Here is a 23279-nt window from a genome sequence, read left to right as displayed (position 1 = left end):
AGTTGATACTTGAAAATTGTGTAAATATTACTGTATACAAAGAAATAAATAATAGCTAGCATACTTAATCAGCAATTAATATGGGCAAGAAAGATAATTTTAGTCAGAGGAAAAATAACACGCTTTTAACAACTTACAAACTGTAATCTATACTATTATAAATGTGAAAGTTTGGATGGATGGATGTTTGTTAGTCAATCACGCCAGAACGGCTGAACAGAATCGGATGCAATTTAGCTGAGAGATAAATTATAGTCTGAAATAGGACATAGGCTACTATTTATTCCGTTTAATTAAGTGGTTAATTGTTTATTAATTAAAAACTAACTTTCCCACCAAAAGAGTAGAGCTTCAAGTTTCTTTTTTCCCCAACCCCCCACACCAATGAGATTAGGCTTAACATGATTTTGACTATTATTTCAAGTGATTCTGTTTATTTTCTTAGTGTTCAATACATTTAAAATTAAACATTGTTAATTAATCGATCTTTCGGATTCATTCTGAAGTACTTTTGAATTAAAATAAAACAGAATAAAGGAAATTAAAAATTTATAATCTATATTGCGTTATCCCAACTAGTGTAGAAAATTCCCGCATGTGCAGGAATAACAAAAGACAAAGCCATTGTTGCTATAAATTCCAATCTATTTCCATGCGTACGAAGTCGCGGGTAAAAGCCAGTAAATAAATAAACAGCAAATACTTTTGAAGTGCAGGCAACTATGACAAACAAATATACTACTAAAACCCACAAGAATTGATGAATAACAATTAATAACTTAGGAAATTAAAATTTATACTCATAAATAGATCATCTAATAAAAGAAAAGAATTAATATTTTAAAATATTATCTGCTTGCTAAAGGAAAATAATAGATTTCTACTTTTTGATAATGATATTGGTCTTGAAGAAATATTTGATTTGCACGACCATTATGGATAATCATATAATCCGGGTTCATTAAAATGTTAAATTTACCAGTATGAGGCTTTGATTAATCACCTCATATTTGTTTTAAGGATTTAGCTTAACTAAAAAATACAATACCAAGTGGCAAAATGTAATTTTTACATATGCTAAAAATAATGTATTCTTAAGTTTTACCAAATCTGTAAATGTCCATTAAACCCTATTATTCAAGACACAAAGTAAAATTCACTATAAAAAAAAGATGTGGAAACAAAGAAAATAACTGAAAAGAAATGGTTCCATTGTTTTGACTGTTGAATCTCTTAAGTAAATAATGTACATTTATTTACATACTTGCTAGAAAGTTTCCAAATAATCACAAAATTATAATAATTCTTTCAAACATTTAAAAAATTATTTGTCTTTGTCAATTCTTATTTCTGAAAAGCCTTATTGAATTACTGTTTGGAGGGTTAAATGAAAATTACCTATGTACACAATTCTTGTTAAAAGATTAAATGCACACAAAGAAAACTTTTTTCATTAAAAAAATAATCCTAAAGCAATTAATTTTTAATTTAAACATTTTCAATTTATTACATTACAACAATAGAAGAACTCAGTATTAGATATCTTGCCAAGGCAGAAAATATTCAAGACAAACCTCTTAACATTTTCCAAACTAACTAGCATAAAAGAAAATTAACAAGGAAAAAAATAATAATAATACATTTGATCATTTTTAAAAAGTTGCAATTTGACATAATGAACCTGATTCTCCTGTACGACCTTTATTAGGAAAAAATATTTTTGAAGATAAAAATTTAAGGTTTATTTTGCATTTAAAATATAAATTTACAATTCATATTACTTTCAGTTTCAAAGCTAACTATTTTCCGACATTGACATTCTAAAATTATTATAAACAAACTTTTACAAATATCTAAGGTATTTTAGCAGACATAGAAAAATCCATACACCAAAGAGACAATGGTTTGTTTCAAACTAGAGGGGGAGGGGATTTAAGATCTTTAGTTGTATTTTAAAAATTATTCAAAACATTTAGCAGCTTAACATGGACAATTTAACCACAACATAATAGGAAACGCACACATACAACCTTTTACAGAAAGTTATTGATTTCACCTATTCTATCTAATGCATTATAATATATACGACAGATAAGTAAAACTTATTTTGAAGCCAAAATAAACTTTGAAAAGATTTTAAGAACCAGACTTCAAAAAACCGATTACAGTAACGTTAAAAATGATTTCACTTAAAAAAATAATTTAACTTTTTCACAAATGGTACCACTTATTCATTAATGAAAACAACAATAACTTAAATAATAAATTACTATTCAATAGCATCTTGTCTCATACTAAAGATGTCTTTAAAACAATAGTACTTCAGTAAAATATCATTCCTTAAAACAGTCTGGTAATTTATAAAAGATATTTTACAATACAATTTGCTTATATTATAATAAAGCAAAATAAAACCACTAATGTAGGATAGAAATGATATCCTCCAACTTCATAGATGATATTTAAGTCCAATATCTCTCTATCAAAATAAAAAAAAGCATAATTAAAAAAAAATGTGTTACAGAACTAACTTATCTTAAAATAATAATAATGCTCATTAAGAAGACAAAAAATCTTAATAGGCAAAAGATTATGTAATTATATAATGTTATACATTATTTAATTTAAAAAAAAAAGCTTATCTGCAAAATGTTATATAAATAATGGTTTGCATCAGTTATATAAATAAATTCCATGAAATATTTTATGAATTTTCTTCCTTACATTTACAGAACAGCACACTGTATTAATTTGATAGATACTTTGAGTAAGAAAATAGTAATTATATTTGTTATTTCTATTAACATTCATAGCTAGATTAAATTACTTAAAAAATTACATAACATATAGTGTTCATTTTCACTCATCAGATCTTTTAATGAATTATATAAAATGTAATAATGAATTACTAGGATATTTAAGGTGGAATTTTATTTAAAATGTAAATACATACAGCTGAAGCCTCAATTAAAAAAATAAAATAAAGCATTACAACAACAAATCTTAAAACATTAAAAAAAGCAAGCTGTAAATGTTTTTAGTAAGTACAATAGATGTTAGATAAAATTTTTATAGCTTCTTAGACAGTATAGACTTGTATAATAATATATGTTAATGCATAAAACATAAAAGTAACACTTTTTTTTTGAATAAGAGAAATATTATTTAAATATATATATAAATGAAACAATATTATAATTAAGTCTAGAAAATAATTCTCAGTTTAAAATCAAATACTATTATCAGAATTATTTACATAATTGTATCACAATATTTGAATTTTATAAAATTTTAATCAGAATTATTCACTACTGTATGGATCTGAAAATGAAAAATTCATATTCTTTTTAAGTACATTTACAACATTTCTTTTATAAAAAAAATAAGCATTATAAAAGAAGATGCATTTTAAATAATGTACCTTATAATAAGAATTAATTTTACTTAAAAAAAATATTAAAATCCGAAATTATTTTGTTCAAATAACCTACGTTGTACAACACACAACATTGTTTACATCTTTATGTAAACAATCGCTTTAAATTGCAAGTTTCCGAATGCAATTTCCCTATTTATAAAATTCACAAATATAAAAAAGTGGGCAAAATGAACACGTCATAAATTTTTCAAAAAAAATTGTATCCAAGTTGCCGGTTTGGGCTTAACGCGGGAGTAGAACAAGATAAAAATCGGCGAGCCAAAATTTTTACCGTTAGGTACATAACCCACCTTTTATCATCGCAGTTACACAAAATCAGCGGGTTATTTGAATAGAAAATGGTGCACACAATATTAAACAATGTTCAGAGCATCACCAATGATCCCCCGATTGCATACAAGAAAGAAAATTTAGCGAAATTTCAAAATGTTTTGATTGACATAAGTCCCATTTTTCACACAAGCACAGATGATTATTATAACAATTTCTCCAACATGGCGTCTCGGAGGGTCACGTGACCATCCAATTTTTACCCCTCCATCCGCGTTTGATAAAAGGCGAATAGCTTTATAGAATTAAAGTCACATGATGCAGCAACAATAGTTACCCAATCAGAATCTGTATTAGAATATTTATCAGGCACATCAAAAATATCAATAATAAATAAACAAATAAAAATACATTAATTTCTGAAAAAAATTCATCCATGACAACCATATACCGCAAAGGAAACACATCCTTTTCATGCATAGGACCCTCAGGAAACAAACAGCAAAACCGCTTTATAGAAATTAAAAATTCTTAATTTTTTTCTAAATCTATAATTTTAATGATTTTAAGGTACAGGTACAATATTTGGCTTCACTAATCCAATTCTAGTAACCTTGAAGTAGCATTAATTTGTCATTTTAAAATTTAATGTAGTGACTAATATTTCTCATAATTTTATCGAATATTAGTAAACCATGGATGCGGTAATTCGAATGAAGTACGCGCATGGCGCCTGTGTAGTAAGAGGAAAGGGAAGGGAGGGAGGGGGGATGAGAAGCGCAGTATATTACAAGTTGTGAGATCAAAATAGCTGGAACTCAAGTTGCCAAAGAAACAAACAAAAAAAGTAGAGGTTTTTCATCTTTATGGAAGAGTGGATGAGGGAGGGGTGCGACCTGTTTTGATTTTTTTTTCTTAATGCTGTCATTTTCATTCCAAAAAGGGAGGAATGCAGTTTATCAAGTATACAAAAAAATAGCATTTTTTTTCCACATTAAAGTTTTTGATCATAATCTCTCACTTTTCAAACTTTACTAGACAAGAATAATTTTTAATTATTACTAGACAAGAATTTATACAAAAAATAATAATAATAATAATAATCATTTGTTTTTGTAATATCATCCTTTAAGGGGGGGGATATATTCAAATATGGCATATATTTTTTGAAGTAGCATGAATTAACAATCTCATTTTGTAAGTGAATAAAAATAATTTTTTTATTATAAAAACATAATTAATATAATTTAACAATTTTTTTTATATATAAACATTTATATTAGTTATTAGTACAGAGAGCACATTCCGATCCTTCAGGATATTTACTCATATGATAAACTATTTTTCCTTGATTAATTTTTTTAACACTAAACACAAACGGAAATGTCAAGCACGATTAGCATGTCATATTACTTGAAAACAGACAGAATAAAATTATATACATTCATTTCAAATTAAGAATTTATTTATTATAAAATATCGTTTTAAATTTTTGAATTGTCGCGAACAGAGACAACATGGGTCTTTATCTATATGTTTCTAATCCCCCCCCCACTTTTTTTAATTCAACCAAATACGAAAATTTTGTTTTGATCTGGCCAAAAATCCAAAAACAAGAGGATTAATTCAAAACTAAAGTCTTTTGTTAAACAGAAAAGAAATAATTATAAAAATTCATACTAAGCCCAAAAATTAAAACAAACAAACAAGGGGGAATTATAGTTGTTCCATTAATGAACTAATATGGGATTCAGAAAATCATATCATATACCTTCATATAACTATTCTTCTAGATGGTCAATGGAAGATTTTGATAGTATGAGTCTACACGCCCCATTTTTTTTTCTCTTTGTGTCAGTCAACAGATTAAATTGACCATTGACATATCAATATGACATGTGTTGAATAGATATGCGACCCTCACCCAAGGATTTTGTGATACGAAGCAAGTGTTTCAAGAGCTTGTGTGAGAAAAATTGTCACTGCCGAGATTGGGATGAAGTTAAACAAGTTCGCGAATATAATGGCAGTACATCTTCGTGTTCAGCATTCTTTTTTTTAAGCAAAGACACTCTAAAATTATTTTGATTTGCAAATTTAATACCATTTACTAATTATTATAATTAATACATTTTATATTAATTAATAATTATAATTACTGAAATATAAACAAATTCGCTTGGTAATATTAAGACAAAATAATCCTTAAAACTTAACAAATAATATTCAATTAAATTTCTTAATATTTTAATAAATATGTAGCCGTCTTTGGATATCAGTTGTTCTCCAGTTCTATCAATCAACTTTCATAAATTACAACTTATCACAATAAGATAAAAATTTATATGTTAAATTAAACTTGAATAATGAATATGACATTTTGATTAGTAAATATCAACTAATTGGCGAAATTCGACAAAATATTAAGAATGGGGACTGTGTCAAATTTTTATTTTGTGATATTTCTCGAAACTGAAAGGCCAGAGAGGCAGGTGATCATTGATGATGTACATAGGTGACATGAGCATTGATTTGGAAATGTACATTGATATGAAAATTTTCGAAATAAATACTTATACAATCAATCATAACTTAAAATATTAAGTTATGGCAGGGAAGGTGGAGGGAATTGTCAATGTCTTTCGCCATAGAGAATATAAATTCGAGTAAAGTTGTTGGAAAATGGAGAGTCCGAGACTATGTGCGGCCATTAATGATACATCCAGTGGTCATATTTGAAATAAAAATTTTCGAAATCGATTTAGTGGACATGCTGGGAACTGTGCCGTGATTTTTGCCCCATGGTGAATATAAAATGAAACAATTTTTGAGATAACCTTCGAAAATGGGAGGTATGTTGGGTATAGGCAACCACTGACGACATATCTAGAGATCATATACCATCATATGAAATGAATCAGACCAATAGTTAAAGTTTAGAAGCTAGCTCATTAGTTTTCTTTCTAATTTTAAATATATAGATGCGTTAAATATATATTTTATTATCCGGTTTATATGTACATTGAAGTCGTAGCCAAATTCCTCGCGTATAGATGAGAAAACTTTTTAATCAAAAGAAAAAGAAAAATGCTGCGTTTTGAATAAGTTAAAAAACTCTTATTCTATAATATAAAATGAAATGAGCGTCGAAGATTAGGAATGCATTTTCGTTGTGTTATTGTATTTATAATTTCAACTCAAATTGGCAGTATGTTGTAAACGACGGGTATATCATAGCATAATGCTTCAAATGTAAAAGTTTGCATTTTATGAAATGTAACATTTTCTATAAGCATATAAAGTTAAAAAAACATAACGATTTTCAAAAGTGTCTACAATTTGGTCACCACTGTATATATGATATTTTAAAATCTAAATTAAATCCTGATTAATTACCTAATTTTTATCTTAATTTGACTTACAGTAACTTAGTTCTCTCATTTCCTGACCCAATTCCATCTCTTTTATTTAATTAATGAGCCACGAGCTCCGTAAAAATACTTAAATCTGCATTTTCATACGCTCAGAGTGAAGGGATAAAAATTTGTCAAATTACGCAAATTCTTTTAAACTATACCTATTTTCCTCTTATCTAAATCGACAAGTGCAAAGAATTACCATCGGGAAAATATTTTTGTCGCTCTTGTGTTGTGATTTAGATTGGCATGCCTCGTCGCTTCTTCCTTGTACATAAATTATACCCCCAGGGATGGAATAAAAGCGAAGTTTAAAAATCCAAACTGTTTTCTCTCTCTCCGACCACGATTCTGTTTCAAATATATAAGTAATCAAAACCATTCAAACCATTTTCGTAGTTTTGATTGTGTGAATTTCTTCTGTTATTGAAAATGGAAGAAACATTCTGCATATTATTTTTGAAGTTCACACGAAGAGAATAAAGTTATAACACCGAGAACGACGGCGACGACGTGCAGTTAGAAATTAGACCACCCGAACATTTATGTTTATAACTCTTTGATTACCAAACGTGTCATATATATTCCACTAACCTTTTAAAATCAGCTTAAATAATTCTAAGTAGGTTTTTTTTTTGGTGTGTGTGTGGGGGGGGGGAGAGGGATGTATTTGGCCATCATGTTCTAGCCAAGGAGGTTAAAGAATATTTGAAAAAAAAAAATGAATAGTTGTTTAATACTGAAGGTATTATCTTCATTTTATACTCGATTGCAGAGAAATTTTTTTTAAAAAATTGGTAGCCAAAGGGTTAACGGCACTGTGATATCATGGGACTTCACTTCACTAGGAAGGTTCATTTATATAATAAACGAAAGAGGTGTAGCACTATTAAAATAATATCGCCCAATCTATAACAATTTGAAGTTCAAAATACTTTTTTAAAGTTCATTAGATTATGCATAAAGACTTAATGAAAATTAAACATAACCAATAATTCACCGAACTGACAATCAAACACAAAAGCATCTAGACTATCAACTTTATTTACAAGTCAATGAATGTCAAATTCCATAATCTAGAATCTTTCACCTTGTTTTTTTTTTTTTTTTTTTTTTTTTTTTTATAAATCTGATTTTGCATCAGAACATATCAAGACATTTATTTTCAATGTTTTTCCAAATTTCGAAATTGGGAAAAAACTAAGATGATCTAATTTGTTTTTCCCTAATAATTCTCAAGGCGACATATTTCGAGAGTCAATTTTCCCACAAATTAATTCATGAATTTTTAACGGCTTTTTTTAATTTATTTATCTTTTCTTAATGTTAGAATTCTTCTGAAATATTGATTCTAATAATCAATACTAAACATCATAATATGACAATGCTTTAGATTCGAATCGCCTGTCTTCGTATTATTTCCAAAAAAATTTATTATTTATAATGACAACGGTAACATGGCACACGCACGAAAGCACACACACGTATATAATAACATCCATAATGAGCGTTTGTATAAATGCCGTATTTGAAATAATATAAAATATAAATAGATAAAAAATATACGGAAATAAACTGGAAGGCTAATATATATATATTGGTTTAAAAATTGATTTTGTGTGACTTATGATCCGAAATTATAGATCCTACCCCCCCCCCCCGGAATTTCTGTTAAGAAATTTTTTTTCCTAGTAAGCACCTAGACCCCAGAAAATAAGAAATAGGAAAACCAAAAAAACCAAGAATCAATCACTTAAAAAAATACCTTCCTTGTCAATTTGGTAGCTCTAAGTTCAATAATCTGCCCTGTTGAATGTTTTGAATAATTTTGCCTCAATTATGGCGCGTTTTATAGATAGAACTCAATTTATAAACAATAGCATACTTAAAAATAAAAACATAACAAGCGGAAGTGGTCTCCCTGAAACTTTCTCGTATGCTCTACAATTAAAGTTTTATTCTCTTTCAAGAGCAATTTTCTAAACACTTTGTTTATCATAAAAATCCCGCATTGTTAACACGATAATTTAAAAGCCCAAAGAAAAAATTGCCTTAAAGCTACAGTACAGGTTTTAAATTACGTGGGGCAAAATGAAGCAAAAATGAAAAGAGGGAAATGTTATGAAATGAGGCAAAAGTTTTGCGGTTGATGAAATGCTTTTTCATTTACAGGTGTTCATATCAAAATTCAATTGTAAATTAATGAAAAAATGCTTATTTACACACATTTACCTTCCTTAATTTATCTGAATTTCAAAACTTTTCTAGGATTTTAATATATTCTTATCGACTATACGTTGTAGGCACAGAAAATAAATGCGGCATTGCAATTTGGTGTAAAATGTTAGCCGTTTTAAAATTTCATTAAAATTTACTACAGTTTCTTCAGTTTTTCAAAAAATATTATATTTATAAAAAAACTTTTCTTTATTCTTATGTTTATAGTTGCCAACGTATCTAAAAATAATAAAAAAAAACTATTAAAAAATTCCAACTGTTTAAAAATTTTATTCCCAAAAGTTGATAGTCGGTCACTTTAAAAAGGGAATCTGTGTTTGATTAGAGTAAAATCTTTTTTAAACAAGACGAGTCAGGAAAATAATTTATCTGTTTCTTTAGAAATAAAATTTTTTTTCATCAAAGGCTGTTTAAGGTTTTAAGAATCAAATTCAATTTATGATATTTCTCAACTAATAAGAATAAATAATAATTTTTTGGGCCCAATTTCAATACAATTTGCTCTATTTAAACTAGCACCAAAAGTGTTAACAGCAATAATCAATTACGAAGAAATGTCATTCCAGCTGTATGGACAGTTTTTTTTTTGGGACCGTAAAAAAATTTTTTTTGGGTAAAGACAGTGAAACAACTGACATAGACTATTATATTCAAGCAATGACACAACTCGCTTTCAGTACATGAAACACTCTGAGCTTTTGAACATGCGCCAATCGGTTTAAATTTCACCAAAAAAGGATTCATTTTTTCCCCCGGGAAATAGATAGAAAGATTATATAGTTTAGAGTTTAAATACTACAAATTAAACAAAAATAAAATTAAAAAACTACAATGGAACATAACAACAAAAAGAAAAATGCGTTTAACAAAGAAATATGGAAAAGTGCCTTTTCTACTCACTATATATTAACTCTTTGAAGAGTAAAATCGTCCCAAAGAGGCAGGCACAGTATTCTGAAACAAACAATAATACAATTTGTAAGTATACAAAATATAAGCAATACCGTTTTTGTAGTCATTTAAATCAATACATAATAAGTAAATCTCAATGTCCTTTTTATCAATTATCCAGAAATTTGTTTATCCGGATACGGTCTCAATTAATTCGGATAACTGGATTTTTAGTGCATTTTGGTTAAGAAATGGACTGCTATATAATATGCACTCATATGCTAATTTTTTCAAATATGCCACAATGTAAAATCTGATTATACATATCTTAATTTAATTTAAATCCTAATCAATTTCCTCTTTATTTTATCTTAAATTAGTTCATGCTACTTTTCTCTAATATTTTCTGATCCAAATCCCATCTTTTTATTTAACTATTGCCAATACGCGCTCTAAAAATCCGTTTTCTTTTGTTTCCCACGTCACAAGCAAAGGGATAAAAATTCTTAATACAGTATAGATAAATGGTAACTTTCTCTGTTTGGAGGCAGGCGCGATTAAAACTAGTGAATAAAATGAAATTAAACTTAATATCTTCATTTCTTTTTCTTTCTTTCTCATACAAGAAGTAAAGAGGAAGTTTTGCAATCATAAAGATACTCGAACTCGAGATTTTATGTGAATCTCCACGTTCCGACTCCGAAAAATATATTTTTGGCGTCAAATCTGTCTATCTATAACTCAAAACTTTCTCACATATTCTTTAATAAAGAATTTACTGAATCTATCGTTTAATCCTAGGCGAGTTATTTGGCGATAAATTTTCCACATTGCAAATGCTAATACATGTTTTGTTAACACTAAACCGACAATGTTAATATAAATCAACCTAATTAATCTATACCTTAGAAAAAGCGGTGTTTATGATTTTTATGAAATATATATATTTCAATTCTTGTCAAATTATAATAGTTACCAAAAAAATCTCCGAGATAATATAATAATATAGATATATAATAAAATAGCATATGAACATTTTAGTAGAGATTTTATAGATAAAAAGGCCCAAAAAATTGAAAAAGCATCAAGTTCTATAAAATTTTTTTCAAGGTATAGGTATATTCCGACAAGCAACACAACGATATCAAAACCTGTTTTCATAGCACCCCTGCTCCTTCCCTCGTCGGCTTCAGCCAAAACATCAAAGATATTATTCAACCCTAAATTATACTTGGTTTGTTCAAATATCAAAAGGTGGTATGTCTGCTCGAGATTCACACGCAATTGCAATTAAATGCAAAATATACCTTACAGTGTGCCATATGCTATGTGATAACACCATTTTTTTGGCGCCAAATGGAGGGAAGATGGCAAGTAATATAGTTGCTAGTGCTGCAAGTATTGTTCTTCATTAAAGTTGTTTACCAGAGATTGTAGAAAAAATTACATGTAAACAGCCAAGGAATGAAGACGGTCTTATTTACTTCTCTTACTTTCTTCATTACAGGTACAATAACTTTCAATGCGTCTTTTTAAATTTTATGATTAGATAGAATTAAAATTTCAGTACTTTTCATTTAGTTTTTAGAAGGAATCAAAGATAATAACAATTTTGTTGCTTTTGTATCTTTTAGTGCTTATAAAAGGTGTTCCAAAATTAAGCAAGATTTGAATTTGCCACCATTCGTGCGATAAAGTGTTGGCAATCCTATTAAAAAACCTTTAACAGCTGATAGTTTAGGGTTAGTTCACATGGAACGTTACACGATCGATCACCACGTGTTAACGCAAGATTTGAATTTTAAAAAAAGTTTTAAAAAAAAATTAAATTGCTATATTTTTATTGAATTTTAAAATATACAGCATAGTGTTATGTATGGATTAACACATACGTTAAATTGCCTTCACAGCTTTGCTGTCATATACGCACTTTTGTCAAAATTTTCCATGATCATTTTACACAGATGTGGCTGAACTTCCCTTTTTCAATGCACGCGCGTTTGTGGGCTTGTTGCCATAGTCCTTTCACATCAAATACCCCCCCCCTCCCCCAAAAAATCCAGTGGTGTTCAATCACACGATCTAGGGGCCAATTCTCAAATTTTTGAACTGTGGCCACCAGACTTTCATTATTTTTGAAATATTGAATGGTTAGTGTTGTGAATGCGTTGGTAGTGTTGAACAATGAAAACGCGTTGCTCTAACTTGTAACGCTCTATTTTTACTAACCCTAAAGTATCAGATGCCAAATGTTTTTTTTAACAGGATTGCCAACACTTTATTGCACGAATGGCGGCAAATTCAAGGCTTGCCTTAATTTTGAGACACCCTTTATAAGAGAATTTAAATAGAAAAGGTAAAGTAAACCAAATTCCAAATTTCAATGCTGGATGGATTTGAAAATTCAGAAAAACTCAGACTAACAACTAAGAACGTTAGTTCGCGAGAATTCTTACTAAGTCTAATAATTGCATCACGATGATCGTTGTAACGTGCAAATCTAGAAATAACAGAAAGCAGTTTCATATCAGACAAAATTTTAATGAAAGAGATAAAGTGTTTCTTTTTATGATTATTAATCTCTTAGACAAGCAGAATTTATCTGAAAAATTCAACTGATACTAAAAACTTTTTCGCAATCAAAGAAAATTTATTTTTCTTATTTATAAGAAAAAAGACACGATGAATCATTAAATTAGTCGATGTTTTACACAATACATGAAATGACAAGCGGATTCTACACAAATGGAGGCAACAATCTTTTCTCTCTTAGCAAAACGTATTTCCCAAATGAGACTGAACTGTTATCAAAATTTTGTCAATATGTTTGTTTTAGATCAGTATTTGAGATAGTTTAGCATATCAAACTGATAAGTCAATCGTATCTCGATTAACTTTCTGTCTTACATTTCAAATGGTTAAATGTATAGAATGTAATTTATTAATACGAAAATGTTTATTGGTGTACGATATGTACTGTTAATTATACATATATACAGGTGATTTTATGAAAAAAAATATGTACTGCTGATTTTAGATATCTTTTTTAATGCATCACATTTTTCTCAAAAATATTTCTTCAAATTTCTTATTTAAATCTTTTTTTTTCTTAATGTTTTAAACTATTGATACATAAAATATTTCTTGAACAAGGATAGGAAAATTTCAATGAAATCTTTAGAAACGATTTTTTTTAAAAAAATAATATTTTTATGATACATTATATTTTTTAATGAAAATGTCTTTTGTATATAATGTTCATTATGCAGTATGATCAAGGCGGAAATGTGTCTTGTCTGTCTGTCCGTTGCTGCATTACTAGAAAAGCTGTTAAGATTAACACACTTGAAACAAATATAATTTGGAAGGTGTCAACGTGCACCTAAAGAAATTTTCCAAGATTTGAATTAGTTTAAAATAATCAAAAATAAAGCGAAATTTTGATGGTTAGTGATAATTTCTACAAATATTATCTTACACAAAGATAGTTACCAAATACACCACTTTAAAATTCAAAAATTTGGCACCAAGTTAATATTTCCAATGATATATTTAATTGTGCAGTTTTCTCTTAATTTTAACAATTCTTTGTGTTTTTTTTAAATGTTTAACATATGAGAACAATAGTTTCATTTGTTGAAATTTATGTCAGATTTATTTCATAAAAATAATTTTTTAAAAAAATTGTTATTTAAATTTTTTTTCTTCTGTTGACAAAGGTTATGGTATCTCAGCTAATTTTTTAAATTAAGAATTCTACTTTGTTTCTAAACAATGAAAAGGTAGCAAGTAATTTTACATCCTAAGAATAATAGATTCGCTCTCATCTTAAGCATAAAATAATTTTTATATCATGCTCAGTTTTTTTCATATACTTATGCATATTATACATATGCATACACTTAATGTATATGAAAATATACATACACTTTAATACATATGAAAATACGTATTAAGTGTACATAAATCATTTAGGATATTTTCATAACTTAATTATAGATATTTTTAATTGTACATGTCTAAACTATAAATAAACTATACAAGTCTAAACTATTTTTAACTGTATTTTCACAACTAAAATTGTAGATATTTTTAACTGCAGGACACAGCATTTGACAAAAAATAATTAACCAAAACAACTTATCTATGATTACATAATCTCTTTCAATTCTGGAACAGATATAAATTTCATAAAAATTAAAAAAAATATTTTTATTTTATTAGAGCCGAATTCTTAATGTATAATACATTATACACACACGTAGATATATAAGTTTTATTTTTTTAAATGCATTGCCTACATTTAATTTTAAAATAATATTTTTGAATGTTTTAAATACAGATACTATTTAATAATAAATAAAAATTTTAATTAGTATCCTTTTCTCACTTTTTAAAAATAATTTCAATGATAGTGGTATCAAACCTAAATTTAACTCGATGAAAAACTTAACTCATCTGAATATTTGAAGTATATTTTCTTTAAAAACAACACATTGCAAAGGATATTCTGAAAAATTCGTTTTGTAGTGCAACACTCAGGGAGGGATATCAAGGTTTCTTTCTTGGTTATACTGATACGAATTTACAGCGAAATAAATTCATACCAGTATAAAAAGTAGCAAAAATTTCTGATCTGTCCACACCTCTACTATCACACAAGTTTTTTCACCCCTTATAATTTCTATACATGGCACTTTTATTATCAAGAAAATTTATTACCAGTTCTTCTTATTCAGCTTACTTATATAGCAGTTTTTAGTAATTTATCAGACATCTCAAAACATTAATCATTTTTCTCCCTCCCTGGTTGATAAGAATACTTGTTGAATAGAATTATGATCTTTCAAGCTTGTTTATATTAAGTCAGATTTTTTTTTTTTTTTTTGTTAAGTCTAGTTTAACAAATATTATTCGCATGATTTGCTTATATTATGAAGATGTATTTGCCTTTATTTTTATTAAAAAAAAGTATTTTCAAATGTTTATGACTCGTTTGTCTACGTCAGAAACTATATTTGCGTACGGAACTTAAATAGCAGATTGAATCTGAGAATTAATCTAGAAAACTGAGTAAATAGAAATATTAAAATGAACTCATTTTTAAGAAGTTTTTTTTAGTTCTGGGAAATAAGGGTTAAAAAATAATTTTTATTAAATTTAAATAATTTATTTTTTTTAGCTTCCCAATCCCTGATAATGAGGCCCAGGGCACTTGCCCTACCTGCCTCACCCTAGTTATGCCACTGCCAAGGACAGCCAGACTTCCCTATAATGGATTTCGTTCAAAATTCGAAAAAAATCTAAAAATATGGTTTAAAGTCTATTTACCAAATTTCATCCATACAGCTCAAAATATTACAGTGTTCAAAGGCAGATACATTTAATTCCAAAACTATGTTTTTCGAACCCAAGGAAAAATTTTTTATGGGGTGTGGGGATTTATCAAAATCTCGAGTTCGAATTTTTTGATGATTACAATATTTTTTTTTTTTTTTCGTTTATTTCGAATGCGAGAAAATAACGGAAACACAAACTCTAGTGCAAAATAACGTCGCAGGATAATACTTTCAACTTGATTCGTCTATCTTTTATCTATTTATTAATTTTTATAATTGCACTTTTGTTTGGATATAGACAAGAATTTACTGTAGACTTGAGATGTTCTCACATTCCACATGATTGTTTGAATCAAAACTAATTACAATACATATTAATTATTAAATTATAACATTCATAGAATAAGCAGATTGAATGCGAAAAAATTAAGGATTAATTATTAAAAATCAGTAACTTAACACAGAATATAATCAATAAGAAACCTCTACGTAAATGATTTTCTTGGTCATTATTGCAAATTTTATCTAATTGTATGCAAATTTGCTTTGTAAAATCTACCAATTCCTATCAGTTGAAAAGAACATTACTTGTAAGGTGACAATGAGTTACTGGAAAAAACAGCATTACTAATGGTTCGTAGTCATGCGTCAATATGTACATTTTGGAGAAGATTATCTATTGCATAACTGCGATTGTTGAAGATAATTCATGCTCATTGCGATGATTAATCATAATTGCGTTTATTTGATTTCATAAAAGTAATATAGGATAAAAAGTTTAAAAAAACCCCCCATCAATTTTGCTTTAATATCATTTATTCTTGTTACATTGTTGGATGAAACAGCACTGGAAGCCGCAAAGAAAAGACAGTAACTTATCTGATAACTATCTGCTTTCATTGATTTTTGACACATCAGAAAGTTTTTTTTATGGGAAAAAAAAAAGCTTCAGTATTTTGATAAGAGAACTGCTATTTTATGTGTTGATTATTAGAAATTTAACTATTTAACAAGCACAAGCTGTTTTCTTTCAAAATTTACATTTTATGCTATCAGGGGTGTTTGTGGGACCCCAAAAAATCCCCTGAAACTTTTACGGTCTTACTACCGACATTTTGGAGTTTCGAGAAGGGGGGGGGCGGGGAGAAATGAAAAATTACAATTATGAAGTATTGAATGACCTAATTATAAAAGTTCAATGAATTACTTTTTTTGCAAAATTAATAACCATAAATTTTGAAACATATAAACTACTACATTTTATGTAAATATTTTAAATTACCTGAATTAATTCTTTTAAAAAAATTTATCTAATTTCTGCTACTTTTTTTTATTTTCTGATGTTTGTGGGCTTGTCTTTCTTTTGTGGTGAACTTCATAATTGCAGGAAGGTTGACTTTTATTTTCTTCATTTACAGTTGAAGAAATTTCCTCAAGAACTGCACATGCAGAGGTAGAAGCAGTTTGCTTTTCTGCTAATGTAGAAGGTTTTTCAGAGACTTTTATAGGTGATTCATCTGAAATACATGTTTTTAAGTCCTCTTGATATGTTTTCCAACTTCTGTTCATATTGAGTAAGAGATCTTTGTGAATTGGATCAGTCATTGGATTTTTTGAGCCATATTTTTCACATGAGGTTTCTTTAGAAGCCATTAAATCATAGTTAATAGTCTGCACTGCATCTAGGGAATCAACTTTAAGAGGTTCTATAGTCAGTGACAAGTGTATCCATTAAGTTGAATGCACTTTCCACTAATGGGCCATGGAAGCAGCTAAGGCAGGCTTTGACCAATTTAGCCAATGTAGGATACTTATAATCATTTGTGAAATCATCTTTTAAATTAAAAACTTTAGACCAATATTTATCAATTGTACACTTGACTTGATTTCCACTTTCATCAGATGTGTAGAGCATTTCTTTGGTGATATCAATATCATTCTGGTATAACCTTATTTCAGCTTCTACTTTTGACTTTTCATTATCACTAAAAATATGGGACATAAAAGATGATAATTTTTCAAAAGCTAATATTGTACTGGTTTTACCTCTTAGCTCTGGATCTAATGCTGTAAAACTAATTAGATATGAATTTTTAAGGGGTAATTTCTGTTTCATATGCTTTGCTGTATTAGTATAAGCTTTCATCAGAGAAATTTGGAATTCTTTTGCTATTGGATGATTTTTTGATAATTTCTTCAGGAGAGTGGAAGCTTCTGCACCAGTAAATATTACTTTGCTAGGTAGATGGAATTCTGGATTTGTGACATCAACCTTTAATAAATCATCATAAGATGTGAACTCTATATTTTCTGGCTTCATAAAAAAAAGAGAAAATTTTTGCCATCAATTTATAAATACTGGAATGTATTAAATGAAGCATTGATTTTTTTTGTTTCAAATAATTTAATATATGTGTTGAACTCTGGTAATACTGCTGAATATAATGCCATATGCAATAAAGTTTTGTTTTGCATAACAAATAACCCATTTAGTATTCTTTTTTTCCGAGCTAAAGCATCCTTTGTGAGTTGTTGGGAATGTAAGCAAGAATACACCCCTTCAACAATTTTTTTTTTGAGCTGCAGAAATATTTCTTTTATTGTATACAGTTTCAACATAAGAAAAATAATCCCCTTTATCAGTTTTATCCAAGTAGTGAAAATAAAATGCAATAAGAGCATCCCACAGATCTTTGATTCTTTCTAAAACACATAAAATGTACACCCACCTATGGTCTGGTCTCTTCAAGGGCTTAAGTTTTTTAATGGCAAGGGATTCACAGATTTTGAAAAAATCTCTTTTACTGCAGCTTTTTATATCAAAATAGATGTCATCAAACAAATCTTCTAAGTATCTATCAAAACATGAAGCAAATTTTTTTGCACAGTTATTAGCTGTGTGACATGCGTCACCATCAATATCTAATAAGTGGGGTGCTTTGTTTGATTGTAGTCTGGTTTCAACACCCTTTTTTTTTTCCACGCATGGTGTTACATGAGTCCATTAATACAATAATTAAGTTTGCCCATGGAATATTATTATCTTCAACAGTATTAACAACTGCTTTAAAAACAGCTTCTGAATTGCAAGATTCCATCTTTAGAGATGCAAAATGATGAACTACAACTTCATTTTGATTGTTGTCATAAAACTGCACCAATATTGCCAGTATACTTTCTTGAGCATTGCTAGTACTTTCATCCAAATTTAGAGAAAATGGAGTCTCCTTTAAAGTTTTAATGATATTTTCCTTAATAGTTTTTGCAAGCCCATATTTCATCTTATAACATGCAGTAGTCCTGGACATTTCCAACGAGTTTAGTGCCGTCTGATCGCGCCTCAACTGTTTGCAGAGTTCAATTAAATTGGGAGCTACATTGACAGAAAGAGAATTCTCGGCGATAAACGAAGTTATTAATACCTCTTGGCGTGCTTTTCTTGTCACTATATCCAATGGCCGAGCATCAGTCTCCAGTAAGTCATCAGTATTTTTTGAATTAGCATAATTACTTAAAGTCATTGAATGTCTAATGCACTTTGAATATTTTATGTGCGTCACAGTTTTAGAATGATTTGTGAAAGCCTTGAATCCTTCCCTACCATACTTCAGCAGTGAGTTACAAAAAACACAATATGCTTGTCCAGCAACATTTATTTTCTTGCACCATGTGCCGATGGTATCCCCATTACCATCTCTCCGTTTAATCCAATTCCACCTAAATGCATTCCGGACACCTTCTTCTAATTGTATAATATCACTATTTATATCGAGAAATTTTATCGTGAAATTCTCTTGGGTACATAAATAAAAAAATATTTCAATAAACGAAACGAAATATTTACATGTGCATCAATAAATGAAACGAAAATTTTACACAGCGGAGAAAAAAAAGTTGCGAAGCGATCAATGACAAATAGCTAATACGGCGAAAAATCCCCCTTCTCTACTTATTGGCGCCACGCCAGGAGAGATAAGACCTTTGAACCCACTTGCCGAAAAGAATCCAGAAGAGAATGTCCGAGAACCGGGGGAATGGAGTCATAACTCGCAATAAGGAAAGAACAAAAAAGAGGTTTTTTACCCCTTTTCACGCATTATCACTGCCTTTGGAGAAAGAAAGGAAAAGTTTTCACCACCACACACTGACCTTGCGTTTTCTGCTTTCAAAGCAAACAAAATTACCCAGATCAAAATAAATAATTTATTATTATTCCTACTTCCTTTTGAACGACGATCCCCGGAATTTCCGGGTATCGAAGTTCAAAATCCCCGGAATTCCGGGGTTTCCCCGGAGCACAAACACCCCTGTGCTATAATGAGGAGGAAAAAACACACCCTCATTTATGACCAAAAAAAAAAAAACTTTTTTTAAAAAAAATAATTTTGTTGTTGTGGCTGTTGTTTATAACAGAGGTGGTAACATATTTACCACCACCCAATACAAGCAATGACATTTTACTGATTTATTCCATAGAAAAAATATGAAATACAAATATAATTTCACAAATAAATACGCATTTTTGTAAAACTATTTATTATTAGTTAATTCAAAATCTAAAATACATTAATTACACATGAAATAAGTGATAAAAAAAACCAAATACAATGTAAATTACCAAATGCATTATTTTAAATTATTCTGGTGAAACAACATAAAACAAGGAGCTGCACACAATGGAATAATACATGGTGAACATGACACTTTTGTCCGTTTCTGGTTAGTTTTGGTGCTACAATATTTGCAAGATATTTTAAGGCGATGGTAAGATATTTATCACCGCCTTAAAAAAGGTTAAATAATAAAAAAAAATAAACCATTTGAAGTAAAAAAATAACATATTAAAAACGAATACAAAAACATAGAATAAAAAAAAATCGCATTTTTTTGCTGGGGGGAGGAAGGCCAGGAGGGAAATCTACAACCCCTTTAAAATTCACAGATAATAATCTTATTTTTAGCCAACCCTGGAAAACCATTTAGGATAATAATAATTCAAAACACCTGCAATCTGGAATGCTTCGCTTAAATAACACTTTCATCCATTACAAATTTGGAGCCACGCTGCAGCCCTTAAAAAATGGAACCACCTGTATCAAGATCAGTTATCATTATTAGTAGGAACTTCGACAGGTGCAAAAGCATCTGGTCCAGAGCTGATAAATTGTCAAAATAATATTTAAAGAACTTGAAAATTCTGAAGAAGCGTAACTCTTTAGTCCGAACTTGCTATCATCCAGTTAGAATCCAGTATTTATCACTCCAAATAAATGCATCTTTTGTTTTTAAAGCATCAGAGAATAATTTTTTGTTTGACTTTGATCCTACAATTTTTCAGAATTTTGCTTGTTTAAACTGATTTTAAAAAGATGAGACAATCCTTGTCTCTCTCAGAAACACAACTCAAAATAAAGGGTAATTTGTGTATGTGTGTGTTGGACTCCTACAAGACAGATGTTGCGAGACATATAGGTACCAAATTTGGTACATACAGTAGACTCCCGATTATCCGCGGGCGGGTTATCCGCGCCTGCCGCACAAAGTTTTTTTTTTTTTTGACTGATTTTTTCAAAAAGGTGCAGTTTTACAGTTATGTCTTTGCAATTACACAATACATTACAGTATTAAAACAGTACATATGTATTCATTTTTCTGTGTATCCTTGACACCTCTCGTAAATACAAAGCACTTTTCTGTTTTCATTAACAAAATGCATTTTAGGTTAGTTTTGAGTGATATACTAAAATATTAAGCGTTAGTTAAACATTTCCTGCTGTTTATTTTACGTTTTATTGTACATAAAACGATTTTTCAAAGTTGGAATGACTGTTTTCTCTTTTGCTATACCCGTTTTTTAGCTTTTTTCGGATTATCCGCGATTTTTGTTATCCGCGGCGGCCGCGCCACCCAATTCCGCGGATAATCGGGAGTGTACTGTATATATTTTGAAGATGGAGAATATGTAACCCAGAGTGACTTCAGGAAATTTTAAAAATTATTCAAGAATGTAAAGTTTTCCTTGCATTAACTTCCGAAAATATTATAGTACAAAAGTGATTTTTACGTTACCTTAAAATTCAAAAAATTATCTTTTCCATAAAATTGTAGTTTTACCTTTATCCTTTTCATCAAATTGTAATTATTATTTTATAATTTTTTTTGTCTAATTTTAATTAATTTTTAAAAATGTTCTTAAGAATATTATATAAAAATATTTTCATTATTGCACTGAAACTTAAAAATTTTCTGTAGTTATTACAAATATTTTCTTCTGGATTTTTTATATTTGTTTTAAATAACACACACACACACACACACACACACACACACACACACACACACACACACACACACACACACACACACACACACACACACACACACACGCACACGCACGCACGAATTTGTGTTTTATTACATTCTTTCCTTACATTTTTATACCTACTTTACTTTATTTCTACAAGAAAAATTGAGTTGCTTGAACTTTCATTTGAAACAAAAGAATCTTATTAAGTTTAATAACTTCAAATAAATTTCAAATATTAGAGCAGAAAATTCAAGAAACCCATAGCAGAATGAACAAGATAATGTAAGATTACTAAAAGAGCTCAAATTACAAGCCTGTTAAAATGTTAAGTTTAAACCTTTTAAAGACCATTTCTTTTTCTAATCATGGTACATTAAAATATTTTTAGGATTATGACTTGCTTACAAAAAAAAAAAATTCTATTTAAAATGTTATTTACAATATCCATAAGCGATAATATTTTTCTGGCATTATTGTTATTCCAGCAGACGATAGTAGCATTTTGCTGTTTATACACTGGGAAATTAGGTTACCTTAAAAGAATAAAAACTATTACATTGGTATAGCAAACTCACCACCAAAAAAGATTATTTACTGATTTTAGCATCGAATCTCGTAACATCATTGTTATATGACATCAAGATTTTGCAGGTAATAGGAATTCAACAACCAAAGCAGGATGATGTAATGCAAATATTCAAATATATTCTTCTTCAGATAATGGTACGAATATGACATCGTATCTAACTGATTGCTTAACTTCCTACGAATCAATATATCGACACACTGTGATACTAAAAACCTTACATAGCATTTTTAGGATTAAACACTTTCGTTTGAAATCATAAGAATGGAAGGACACGTGTTTAATCAAAATGGAAATTAAAACAAGGAAGAAAAACCATTTTTAAATAACTGAAATACTTCAAACAGCAATTAAAAAAGCTCCGCAACCTTAAACGAACTACTAGTCAACGCAAGGTTTTTGGCTATTTTTAAACCATCCTCTTTCAGCTAAATGAGTACTAACATAACTGGTTTTCTTTAAATTCATGGCCAAACTGTCATCTCTTACTGATGATTTTTAAGAGCATCATGATAATAAACATGTTTTTTCCCCCCCTGACCCGATGGAGAAAAACTACTGAATAATACATTCTATAAGATTGTGAAGGTATTTGAAAAATATTAATAATTTTCATAATGTATCAAGTAAATTAAAAATCGTTTGGATGGTTGAAATCAAATAGCGGCTATCTTCATTTCAAACGAAGAAAAACAGCATTCATTTACTTTGCACTTCGCAATAACGTCACAAATGAAATCGTTGCAGTGATTAATGGGGAAAAATTTATATAATGGCGTAGTCATATGAGAAA

At 28.9% G+C, this 23279-nt stretch overlaps 1 protein-coding gene across 2 annotated transcripts in view; it reads right to left on the bottom strand.

Annotated features, from left to right (window-relative positions):
• LOC129972198 (uncharacterized) overlaps positions 1-23279 on the bottom strand; it is a 46314-nt gene that overhangs the window by 6004 nt on the left and 17031 nt on the right. Inside the window, exon 3 of one of the 2 annotated variants that reach the window (XM_056086228.1) lies at positions 10264-10317. The gene's annotated coding sequence lies outside the window, so the exon portion shown is untranslated. Of the gene's footprint in view, positions 1-3729; positions 3922-10263; positions 10318-23279 lie in introns of those variants that run through there. The other variant, XM_056086229.1, reaches the window with a different exon arrangement.

Source organism: Argiope bruennichi, chromosome 6 (genome assembly GCF_947563725.1).
Source record: "Argiope bruennichi chromosome 6, qqArgBrue1.1, whole genome shotgun sequence".
Lineage (NCBI taxonomy): Eukaryota > Metazoa > Arthropoda > Arachnida > Araneae > Araneidae > Argiope > Argiope bruennichi.
Note: the sequence above shows the minus strand (reverse complement) of the source record. Positions and strands in the feature narration are given on the sequence as shown.